Raw genomic sequence first — 13,184 nt, 5'->3', positions numbered from 1 at the left:
GAGACTCCGTCTCAAAAAAAAAAAAAAAAAAAAAAAAAAAAGACTTACTCTTGAATTCTGTCCTTTCTCTCTCAGCACCTTCCCTTCAGGCTTTATTCACTCCCTGCAAGGTTCATGGAGACCCAGCAACTCCATTCTTTTTGTAGGCATATCATGTCTTGTCCTTCTGCTACACCATCCCTAAAATACCCAGATCAATCCAACCCCCTGCCCCTCCCACTCTCACAACCAAGATTCACGTGAGGGAGGGGGACACAGAGAGAGAACTAGAGGTTGAAGTCACTATAAACCTGGCAATCCTAGGTTACTGCCACCTCTTCTTCATAGAGGAATGTGACCATTAGTTAGGTCCATCTTGAGGCCTTTCTTCCAAAGGTAGCTGCCCCTATCACTACCTCCTCTGTTAAGTGCCAACAAAACATGTTTCTTCCCCATCCATGGAATCCCACTATTCTATTACATTCTTCTATTCTCCCTCTCCTACTCTTTCCCATTAACATACAGCAAAAGTTAAGGTTTAAAATAAATAAATGAGACGGGGAGCAGTGGCTCATTCCTGTAATCCCAGCACTTTAGGAGGCTGAGGCAGCCAGATCATGAAGTCTTCAAGACCAGCCTGGCCAACATGGTGAAACCTGCTTCTACTTAAAAATACAAAAATTAGCTGGGTATGGTGGCGCGAGCCTGTAATCCCAGTTACTCAGGAGGCTGCGGCAGCAGAACGGCCTGAACCCAGGACCCGGGAGGTGGAGGTTTCAGGAAGCCGAGATCGCGCCACTGCACTCCAGCCTGGGCTACCAAGTGAGACTCCATCTCAAAAAAATAAATAAAAAATAAATAAAATAAAAAATAAACGATGCATTTCAGTCCCACCTCTTCCTGGTTCTTTCAAAATCAAGGTTCTGGAATTAAGTCCGCAATTGTTACCATTTCTTCCATGTTTCACTTCCTCCTCAACCCACAGCCCTACACAGTGGTCACTGTCTTCCGATCCCGTGACCCCACGCATACAGTGCTCTTGGCCTTCATCTTAAATCTGAATTCACAGAGGCATCTAACCCTGATGACCACTCTTTCCTGAGGCTCTCCGCCCCTTGTCAGCCTTCTTTCCTGGTCCTTCCTTCCTCGTTTCAGTCACTATTTAAGTGCCAACCACTGCATGTCACATTTTTCTCTGGGTAACCTTTGTTCTCCATGGTTCCAACACACATGGATACAAAGAAGGCTCCCTCTCGAACGTCAGTTCTACCAGGGAAGAGGATATTATATTCTGCAGGGGTTAGGCCAGCCTGGTTATTAGTGGATCCTAAATGTTTCTTTGCTTACACTGTGCCAGGCGCTGTTATAAGCACCAAACTGACCTGTAGCCAAGTTAATTTGCCTCCACTTAAGTGTTTCCTCAAATTCAGCATAACACCTGAATTCATCTTTTCCACCATTTTCTCCTCTTTCCTTTTTTTTTTTTTTGAGACGGAGTCTCGCTCTGTCGCCCAGGCTGGTGTGCAGTGGCCGGATCTCAGCTCACTGCAAGCTCCGCCTCCCGGGTTTACGCCATTCTCCTGCCTCAGCCTCCAGAGTAGCTGGGACTACAGGCGCCCGCCACCTCACCTGGCTAGTTTTTTGTATTTTTAGTAGAGACGGGGTTTCACCGTGTTAGCCAGGATGGTCTTGATCTCCTGACCTCGTGATCCGCCCGTCTAGGCCTCCCAAAGTGCTGGGATTACAGGCTTGAGCCACCACGCCCGGCCTCCTCTTTCTTCTTCTATCTCCGGCCACCCATTTCTCCCTCTCCAATCTGCCCTCGCCGTTCTTGTCCAGGTCCCTGAAGACTAGACCCGACAATCTACTCAGCCTTCCCTCGCTCTGCCTCACTGTCCTACTCAGTTTCCACACTGCTGCCTGGGATCTCTCCACACCAAAAAGTAGATTATGGTCCTCTTCAGCCTGAAGAGACTCACCATGGCTTAAGAAGAAACAAACTCCAGAAGGCCCTTCATGAACTGGTTCCTGCTAGCCTGTTTCAACTCATTTCCTGCTACTCCCTCAAAGCACACCACCACGGCATTCCCTGAATGCCACCAACAGGAACTAAACAAATCACGCCACCGATTCTCCTTTTCCATACTGAAACTAAGCATCCCATGCCCTCTGCCTGGCTATTCCTTCCTCCAAACTCTCCCCCTCCTTCAAACCCCACAAAGACACTGCGCAGGCATCACTTCCTCTAGGAAACCCTCCTTGACGACCAATGTGAACTCAATGTCTGTCTCCCGTTGCACAGCATTCTGGGCTTACTTCAATTGATTTTGTAGAATCAAGATCCCCACAGATGTTCAACAGGAATCCCATCACAACCGTATCTTTCCTAGGATTTCAGATCAGTGCATTTATTTCTTCCAACTGCCTAAAATGTCTTCAAAACATTCAAATGCTTACATTCAAATACTCAAATTTGTCTGCCGGGCACGGTGGCTCATGCCTGTAATCCTAGCACTTTGGGAGGCCAAGGCAGGTGGATCACCTGAGTCAGGAGTTCAACACCAGCTTGACCAACATGGAGAAACCCTGTCTCTACTAAAAATACAAAAAAATTAGCTGGGCATGGTGGCGTGTGCTACTTGGGAGGTTGAAGCAGGAGAATCGCTTGAACCCGGGAGGCGGAGGTTGCAGTGAGCTGAGATCGCACCATTGCACTCCAGCCTTGGCAATAAGAGAGAAAATCTGTCTCAAAAAACAAAGAAACAAAAAAACACTCAAATGTCTACAAAAATATCTTATACACAATATAAAAAACTAGCATCTCTTTTCTTCCTTTGATCTTCACCCAAATCCTCAAAACATGTTTCAAACTCCAGTTTGCAAATTCCACATAAAACCATATTATACTGGTTTTTATTTGCTATACAAAAGGTTTTCTCTTCCTCCGAGATCTATTCCTTTTGAGTGAGGTATCCGCTTCCATTAAGTTCTGAGTGGTACCCTCATGCCTCCTGGCAATATCTCGAAGACTCCAACAGCAAAACTACAGCACTTACCTCATGTTAAAAATCTCAAGTTCTCCTTTGTTAAATGATATTTAAAAAACACACTGCAATCGTGGGATCAAATGATGTTTTCTGAAAGAAACAGGGTTACACTTGTATTGAGTAATACATCTTGCAACTGTCCTAAAGCAAATGTGTTCTTCTGTATTTAAACCTAGACGACACGCCACCACCTCAAGGTTAACCAATGGAAAAATTATTAAATATGCAGTAGTTTAAAAGGATTTTCCATGCATCTGCAAGCAATGGAACATAAGCTAAAATTAATTAAAAGAGATCAATTGAAACAACAGCTGGTATCCACTTTACCCATGACCCCTTTTCTAGAAAAAAAATAATAAGAGCTTTAGACTTTGTTCTTTTTGTTTTTTTGGAGATAGAATCTGTTGCCCAGGCTAGAGTGCCGTGGCACAATCTCAGCTCACTGCAGCCTCTGTCTCCCTGGTTCTAGTGATTCTCATGCCTCAGCCTCCAAGCAGCTGGGACTATAGGCGCATGCCACCATGCCCGCTAATTTTTGTATTTTTAGTAGAGACAGGGCTTCACCATGTTGGCCAGGCTGGTCTCAAACTCCTGACCTCAGGTGACTAGCCCACCTCCACCTCCCAGTGTGCTGGGATTACAGGCGTGAGCCACCCAGCCTCCCAAAGTGCTGGGATTACAAACCAAGAGCCTTAGACTTTGAAAAAAATTAAGGCAAATTAAACATTTCCACCTTTAAAATGAGAAGACTATCACTTTATAAAACTGTTGTTAAATTAATTGGGAAAAGTATATAAAAATGCTTCCCAAAGTGACAGTAAATATCAAACTATATTACAGTATTTCATCTAACAGTGTGTAATTTAAAAAATCTTTTGTCTTCCCAAAAAGATTTCAATGCAGAAATTTAGAGAATAGATGTAAAAAAATTCATGCCAAAAAGTACCCTAAGTTTTCCATTGTGGTCCAGATGCTTAGCTTAACTCATCAACATTTCAGAACTGCAACAGCTCAGTAAATAATGGTACTATATTTTTACAGCAGATATAAACACTTGCTAAAGTGTTTTGGTCATCATTTATTAATACACACATACACATACACACACACACACAGTCAGATGATAAACAGAGAAAACCAAGATCAAAATGCAACAGGGTACCATAAAATGAAAATAAGAGGTAGTTGTAATTCACTCAGCAAGTGTTTTTGAGAATCTACATGCCACAGTTCCAAATAATGTCAGTAGAAATATATTATTCTACCTAAGTTTTAAAAATTTAATCTGTTAACGATAACTTTGTTTGAAGTTTTGCCATATTGTTTTTCCTTCTTCAATAAATAGATCAAGTTCCCAAAACCTGAAGCCTTTTTCTACAGGGCCAGCAAACGATAAAAAACAAAAGCATACCTGCAGGCAGATCACTTGAGGTCAGGAGTTCGAGATCAGCCTGGCTAACATGGTGAAACTCAGTCTCTATTAAAAAGGCAAAAATTAGCCAGCTGTGGGGGTGAGCACCTGTAATCCCAGCTACTCGGGAGGCTGAGGTAGAAGAATTGCTTGAACCCAGGAGGGGGAGGTTGCAGTGAGCTGAGATTGCACCATTGCACTCTAGCCTGGGCAACAGAGAAAGACTGTCTCCAAAAAGCCATCTTCCGTACTGGTAAAATAATCCCTGAGGAGGCCAGAAAGAGTAAGAAAATGTAATACAGATAAAAGACCAATATGCTGAAAAATGGTGAAGCTGGGTGTACGGGGGTTACTGTACTATTTGTCTTTATTTTGTATGTCTGAAAGTTTCCATTAGTCAAAGGGGAAAAAAAGGCAATCACTCCAAAGAAGCATAAGGGAGATGCGCCCTGCCTCAAATAAGGCAGCACTTGAGCCTACCCCTGCTTCAACCTCATTTTCCTTCCTAGAGGACAAAGGGCGACAGGTGCCTTTTGAATTCTGAAACATGTGCACATAATACCTATTCAAACAAATTTTTCAAAACTTTCAAGAAAGAATACCCTGTACTAGTGAGGACCTTAAACATTTTTCTTAGCTGGTTTTCCAGCAATTCCCCTCTTGGGTCTGTCTTAACGTACGAATTGTGCCTGAAAGATACCAGATGCTCCTTGACGTACAACTCGTTTACAGGGACGTGACCCTCCTAAGTGGAAGAGCTTACTGAATGCCTACTGCTTCTGCACCATCATAAAGTCGAAAAATCGTCAGGTTAAGGACAGGTACCGTGGCTCATGCCTGTAACCCCAGCACTCTGGGAGGCCAAGGTGGGCAGATCACCTGAGGCCAGGAGTTGGAGACAGCCTGGCCAACATGCAGAAACCCCATTTATACTAAAAACACAAAAATTAGCCGGGCATGGTGGTACGTGCCTGTAATCCGAGCTACTTGGGAAGCTGAGGCATGAGAATCGCTGGAACTCAGGAGGCAGGGTGGTAGTAAGCTGAGATTGCGCCACTGCACTCCAGCCTGAGCAAAAGAGCGACACTGTCTCAAAAACAGGAAAAGAAAAGAAAAGAGAAAAGATCAGATCATCAAGTTAAACCATCTGAAATCAGGGACCATCTATACCCTCATCAATATTATTTACAAATGTAAATTTGGAAACAGCCTAAATACTAAGTAAAACAAAATCAAATTATGATATATCCACAGGATTATTCAGCTACTCAAAATAATGACAGAGTATCATTGAAATGATGTCAAGTGAAAAAGGCAAGGTGCAAAAGAATATAAACTGCAGAAAAAGACACGATGGAAATATCCCTGCATGTGAATCATTATGGTGATTCTTGTCATTTTCCCCCGAAATTTCTAGCATCCTAAAGGCCACCAACATTTTTGTCTTCAGTAGTCAATCCCATTGTTGACAGCCTTCCAAAGACTATAGACTCCCTTAAACAGGCATGGCATTCCAAAATCCAAGATACTCTAGAATATTCCTTCCCTACTCCCTTGTCCCCACTAGCTTTCCTCGCCTTGGAAGGCCCTTTTTTGTCACTCATATTCTCCTCTCCTGTTCATTCTTCTTGCCTTTCTGGGTAGGGTCATTTTTTTCAACCTAGTAGGAAAAATAATGTCCAGTCTTAACCTCTATTACACAGATATAAGACCCAATGTGAAGGTTTGAAAATAATAACATCTATTCTCTATAGCAGGGGTCCCCAACGGGTCTGTGGCCTGTCAGGAACCTGGCTGCAGAGCAGGAAGTCTGTCACTCCCCACTGCTCGAATTACCTGAGCTCTGCCTCCTGTCAGATCAGTGGTGGCATTAGATTCTCAAAGGAGTGCCAACCCTACTGTGAACCGCACACGTGAGGGACGTAGGCCGCACTCCTTATGAGAATCTGATGCCTGATGATCTGTCACTGTCTCCCATCACCCCTAGATGGGACCATCTAATTGTAGAACAAGCTCAGGGCTCCCACTGATTCTACATTACAGTGAGTTCTGTAATTATTTCATTACATACCACAATGTAGCAATAATAAAGTGCACAATAAATGCAATGTGCTTGATTCATCCCCAAACCATCCCCCTACCCCTTGCCCCCAACCAGTCCATGGAAAAACTGTCTTCCATGAAACGGGTCCCTAGTGCCAAAAAGGTTGGGGACCACTGCTCTATAGCCTACCCAGGCCAGCCAGGTCTTCACATTAAAACATAGTGCCAATGAGTATGGGGTTACCTGCATGGCTACTAACTATGCTGCACCTCCACTGCAAAGACATGCTCACTGCTTCATGTTAGATTGCTACAAAAGGAGTCTGTACAGAGAGAGTCAAAAATTCAAGCTGATTTCTACATTCTTAAAGAACCAGCCCCAGAGGCATTTTGTTTCCCAGATCTGGGTTTTTAAAACATGGTAGCTTAAGAGTCATGAGAAATTTCTTTCAGACATCTCAAGAAATGTAAGTCATCTCTATGGCTTCAAAAGAAACCTGGCTTTTTAAAGCCTTCCCCCCTCACTCGCTTAGCCATTCCTCACTTCCCTGCCCACGGCAGCTGCTCTTCATACTCAGCTTGCGGCAGGTTGGGGGTGGATCAGTGACTCCTCTTCAGCTACTGTCATTACATGTTCAGCTGGCCACTGTTGTCACTGTCATACTCCCAGCTCGGACACCCCTATTCAGAGGAAAGCTGGGTACCTGGGTCCCACTCACCAAGATGGGCTTTATCTCTCCAAAGACAGGTACCTTTCCAAAGGTTAAGAAGCCCAAGAGTTTATTTGGAATAATTTTATTGTTTTAATGTTACGTTAAAAAAATCTTAGCTAAAGTCTTAGTTAAATTGCTATATATGTAAGAATACTCTCTTTCCTATTCACAACCAAAACTGTTTTTTTTTTTTTTTTTGGAGATGGAGTCTCGCACTGTCACCCAGGCTGGAGTGCAGTGGTATGATCTCGGCTCACTGCAACCTCTGCCTCCTGGGTTCAAGTGATTCTCCTATCTCAGCCTCCCGAGTAGCTGGGATTACAGGCACACACCACCATGCCCAGCTAATTTTTGTATTTTTAGAAGAGATGGGGTTTCACCATGTTGACCAGGCTGGTCTTGACCTCAAGAGATCAACCCACCTTGACCTCCCAAAGTGCTGGTATTACAGGTGTGAGCCACTGCATCCGGCCCACAACCAAAACTTAATGCCATGCAGCACATATTAGTAATATTCAACTCAGGTAAAGAAAAATCTATTTCTGTAGGACACACACTTAACAAGTGAAATGCTGGCAGCAATTTAACTAAGACTTCACCAGTTCTTTAAACAGAAAGAAAAGACTCACGCACATGGTCTTTTAAGATTTACAATTTTTATTTTTTCTACAAAATCATGGTAACAAACCAATTATTTATAACTATTTACCTTAAAATTAAAGCTTTCTTTTGGGATTTTTTTTTTTTTCGAGATGGAGTCTTGCTCTGTCACCCAGGCTGGAGTGCAATGGTGCAATCTCAACTCCCTGCAACCTCCGCCTCCCAGGTTCAAGTAATTCTCCAGCCTCAGCCTCCCAAGTGGCTGGGATTACAGGTGAGCGCCACCATGCCCAGCCAATTTTTTGTATTTTTAGTAGAGAGAAGTTTCACCATGTTGGTCAGACTGGTTTCAAACTCCTGACCTCACGATCAGCCCGCCTTGGCCTCCCAAAAGTGTGGAGATTACAGGCGTGAGCCGCCGTGCCCGACCCAGGGAATTTTTTAAATCAGTTTTCGTGTAACTAAATTTCTACCACTCGAAGTCATAAATTCATTTAGCAAAATATCAAAATTTTCAAGGTTTCTACAAATGACAATTTTAAGTAAAATAACATGGTTTGGTAGTTAAGCAAAATGATAGCTGACACCTAAAATGGAATTTGGGGAAGATACAGAAAAATGATTCTGAGAGGAGAGGCCAGAAGGCAGCTGGTATTTGGTAGTTTTTGTAGAAAGGCAACATTTAGCTGCTTTATAATTATAGACTGGGTTGGGTGTGGTGGCTCACACCTGTAATCCCAGCACTTTGGGAGGCCAAGATGGGCAGACTGCTTGAGTCCAGGAGCTCAAGACCAGCCTGGACAACATGGCAACACCCCGTCTCTACAAAAAAAAATACAAAAAATTAGTCGGGTGTGGTGGCACGCACCTGTAGTCCCAACTACTTGCGTGGCTGGGGCTGGAGGATCACTCACAGGTGGAGGCTGCAGTGAGCCATGCTCCAGCCTGGGTGACAGATTGAGACCTTGTCTCAAAAAAACAAACAAAACCAAGCAATCAAACGCACACATAATTATAGACTGGAATATCTGGTAAAACCCTAAATAGCTCTAAAAAGAAGGCAAAGAGAAGGTAATGTTTTATATCATTTAAAAGTGATATTTCCCTTTGACTATTGAACACAGAAAGTGGTCCTTGAGGCTGGGCATGGTGACTCACGCCTGTAATCCCAGCACTTTGGGAGGCCGAGGTGGGTAGATCACCTGAGGTCAGGAGTTCGAGCCCAGCCTGGACAACATGATGAAACCCTGTCACTACTAAAAATACAAAAATTAACTGGCCGTGGTGACTGATGTGTGCCTGTAATCCCAGCTACTTGGGAGGCTGAGGCAGGAGAATCACTTGAACTTGGGAGGTGGAGGTTGCAGTGAGCCCAGATATCACACCACTGCCCACTGCACTCCAGCATGGGTGACAGCAAGACTCTCTCAAAAAAAGAAAAAAAAAAAAAAAGGTTAGGACCTGTGATCTTGGCAGTGGGCAAAGAAGGGAAAAGTAACGGTACTTTTCCCATCCAGCTGCTGACAGTCACAATGTACTGAATGTCTTGGGCTGGTGTCCCATCAGTTGACAGCCTCAAGCTGCAGGAGCTCCCCCGTCTCAGTCCTGCATCCTGCTCATTAGGAAACCACCACCACACAGGCGGCAAATCACTGATGATAAAGCCAGCCTTGGGGCTGAAAACGAGTCACAAGAACACCAGCAAAATTTCCATAATCCCCAAAGAGGTAATGATTTGCTCAGATTTCAAGTAAATTGTTCTTATTTATTTGGGTGAACATTATACGGTGTTCAAGTTCCTTAACTTTTTAAGTGGGAATACAGTACAAACTTAACTAAAGCTAATTCCCTTTTTTCAGTTCAGAGGCTTGTAAACGTAGACAAAGGGATAGACAATTATCGCTGGCTGTGAGCTGTTGTGGGCACTCCATTATCGACACATTCCTGAATCGGTAATGGCGTGCTGAATTCCAGCCAGCTGTAGGCCAGACCAGCATCACTTTTTAAAAGTAACCACTTTCTCCTTTCTTGAACATAGGGGATAGCTGCAAAACACTGAATGTACCCAATGCCACTCAACTGCACATTTGAAATGTGACTGTGTTAAAGTTATGTTATGCAACTTCTACCTCGATAAAAACACAACGTTCTCTCCACTCTTTTCAGTAATTTAGAGAGTGGCTTAATAAATAAGACTTCCCTGAATACAAGAGATGAACTCCTACCCAAGGTCTGCAGTTTAATCCAGGACTGCAATGAGGATGAACATTTAGCGCCATGTTGAATCTCAGTAGAATTCAAAAGACACATAGGAGATTTCCAAAACAATCAGAAAAAGCACTTAATATCTGCTTCAGTTACTGTGAAGGCTAACACATGAATAGCAAGCTGTATGATCTGTATTCTTTCCACCCTCAAGAAGAGAACAATTCAAGCCACATGACTCAGAATAATGGTTGGCAGAACTCCACCTCTGAAGAGTCTACAGAGGTACCATTACTCCATTAGTGATAATGGCTATTGATCTCCTGGAAAAGCTGGGCGGGGGGGTGGCTAGGGAATGGAATATTTAAGATAGTAAGAATTTGAAAGTCTACTGATCCCACTAGGAAGATTTAGAAAAATTACGATAGCCTTTTGCTACCTTTGTCCCCACCACCCCTCATTGAATTAAACTGCTTAACCCAGTAACTTCAACAAAATTAGTAGCCCTGAACCTTTTCTCCCCCCCGAGGCAAGTACCAGTAGCCTACTTAAAATATTAACTTCTCAAGAGACTATTAAAAGTCAAAGGACAAGACAGTATTATCTAATACATACAATACATTAGGTATTCACTCTCCTTCAATACAAGACTAAACAAGTGTCTTGAAAGACCTAACGTTCCTCTTTCCTTCTTTTCAAAATACTGGATAATACAGTATTTCTGTCCTGGTTGCCCACATAGAACTATCATTCTGCACAGATTCCAACAGTGTTAGCACTAGGATAATTTCATTAAACTCAAGTAAATTTTAATCCATCAACAGGATGATTTCGGCCTTAAAAGAGAGCTCACTTGAGTGGTAAGACTGGGTTCTTTCTCTGCAGTTTCCAAATTCTCCATGATGACTTTTATAAACAGGAAGAAAATTTCTTAGGTAGTTGCCATTTGGGAACACCTACTACATTTCTTATTGAATCCGCACTTTTTCAAGTACTGTCCCATCTTACAGATGAGGAAAATGAGGGACAGAGCCTATTTCCTTAAAGTCACAGGAAACAGAGTTGAAAAAAGGTTTTTATTTTACAAACTGTTCTTTCCTCTATACTGTGAAGGTGCAGAAGCACAAATCTAGTAAAAAACAAACTTCCCAAATCTCGATTTAAAAGGTTTTGGAATTGGTTCTCATTCCCTAACAGTAACTGAAAATGACTCAGTAGAAAGTCATCATGTTTTTAAGGTTTTTATTAAAACCTGCCAAATTAATTATCTGAAATAAATACAAGTATACATCTCATCTCTGCACTATTATCATAAACTATATTCTTGTTTAAAATTTCTACTTTTATTCCATAAAATATATTATCGTTTAAAATTTCTACTTTTATTCCATCATTGCCCAGTATTTTAAATAAGTGAGATGAATGTTTAAAAATATAAAAAAAGCATCTTATAAACTTTTGTGAGAAAGCTAGCAATAGGGTGAACAAGGCCTAGCTAGAGGTCACGGATTTGCATGTTTAAGGGTAAATGAAATCCTTATTTTTTGGACTAATTCTTATCTGGTGGAATATGAAGCGCTCGATTCCACCTGGCTTATCTGTTAATTTCTGCATTACCTTGGATAAATGCCATTTGCACACTCCCTACCAGCCCTTAGGTGCAATGCAGCCTCTGTGTCATTGTGTGTGACATCACTTGGTTGCTATAGATATAGGTGCGAGGTCACTCGCTTTCCTGTGGAACTAGAAATACGGAAAAATTAGAAGAGTCTAAATTAAATAACACGAACTGAAGATATTTCCAATACTGATACCCATTACAAGTGCAACTTACATCATCTGAGCATTAAAACCTTGTAAGACAGCCACTGTGGTCACAGCAGTATTCCAAATTTCAGAACCGGTTCTCTTCTTTAATAAGGCAAAAACCTTTCTTTGTTAAAATACCTGGTTTAAATGTAGAGGTATCAGCATTGTCCTCTTTTGAGAACCAGTAAAGTTATTCAAGAATTGATCTGTAATATCAATAATGCTTCATTTAAAAGATGTAACATGTAAGGTACACTCCAGCATCCACTTCACAATGGAGATGCATTTGAAAACCTTTGTTACATAAGGCACGAAATTAAATATTAAGATAGTGGGGGCCCGAAACCATTAATTTTCTACCTTTCATTTCATGATGTTCAATACTTCCCCCTCCTCTAATATCAAACTGGTTAACAGCCCATTAGATAAACGTGGTGTCACTGACAAAATGGTGCAATACAGGGAGGAATCTGCAACCCAGACAAAATGCGACAACTGGAGATCAGTATTCTCTTTTCATCAGCATGAAGATGTACTCGCTTTAAAAAAAAAAAAAAAAAAAAAAAAGCCTCAGATGCATCTAACGACCAAAAATTTTTAAAAAGACTTTTTCCCCTTTAAAATAACTCCTCCCAGCCTCCACCCAGTCTAGGCTCTCTGCAATATGACAAATGCAGAATCTTCTGGAATGACTTGATACTGCCTCTCACCACCGCTTTGTTTGCACTATCAGATAAGACAGCATATTTTTTCCCCCAACTTATAGGAATTTCACAGACGCGTGCCTGTATTCAAAAAAGAAACGGCATATGTCACACGGATCGAACCAGTCAGCTACATTCACCACCTTTTATTTTACAGGCAATACCTACCCTTTTCAATACAAAAACATTAGGGAATAAAATGGAGATGACATGTTGAAAACGATCAGTGAAAACGCTAGCGAGACAAACGTTCCCCCTTCCTAAAATCCGGAGGACTTGCTTTGGGGGAATGGAGAAAGAAGAGCCTTTTGTTAAGAAAAACGTGAGCAAGGTGGTTTCGATTTTGCGCCACGGAGCTCAGGTTTTCAAGAGACCCTATACAATGTTTCTGGGAAGATTCTCAGGGATCTGTCGGGACAGACAGTGGGGAAGATTTTGGGGGGGCTGGGGAGGTGGAAAACCGGGAGACCTGCTGAGTGAATGGGAAAGGCGCCGCCCAGACACCAGGGAGAGAAAGAGGAACCGCATCCATGCGGTCCCCCGCCCCCACGCCCAGGCTGGGAGGAGGGGGGAAGTCGGGCACAAAGGATGCGCACGGCTCCCCGCTCGGATCCCCTGTACCCCTAGAGCCGCTGGGACCGAAGACCCCGCTCCCAAGTCCAGCCCCGCGGGA

The 13,184-nt window shown here is 42.7% G+C and overlaps 1 protein-coding gene across 1 annotated transcript in view; it reads right to left on the bottom strand.

Moving 5' to 3' along the window:
* Nucleotides 1-13,184, bottom strand: part of YWHAG (tyrosine 3-monooxygenase/tryptophan 5-monooxygenase activation protein, gamma) — a 32,462-nt gene that overhangs the window by 18,649 nt on the left and 629 nt on the right. The gene's annotated exons all lie outside the window — the stretch shown is intronic.

The sequence above is a fragment of the Colobus angolensis genome, unplaced genomic scaffold (genome assembly GCF_000951035.1).
Source record: "Colobus angolensis palliatus isolate OR3802 unplaced genomic scaffold, Cang.pa_1.0 Scaffold120, whole genome shotgun sequence".
Classification (NCBI taxonomy): Eukaryota; Metazoa; Chordata; class Mammalia; order Primates; family Cercopithecidae; genus Colobus; species Colobus angolensis.
This window is presented reverse-complemented; position numbering and strand designations above follow the sequence as displayed.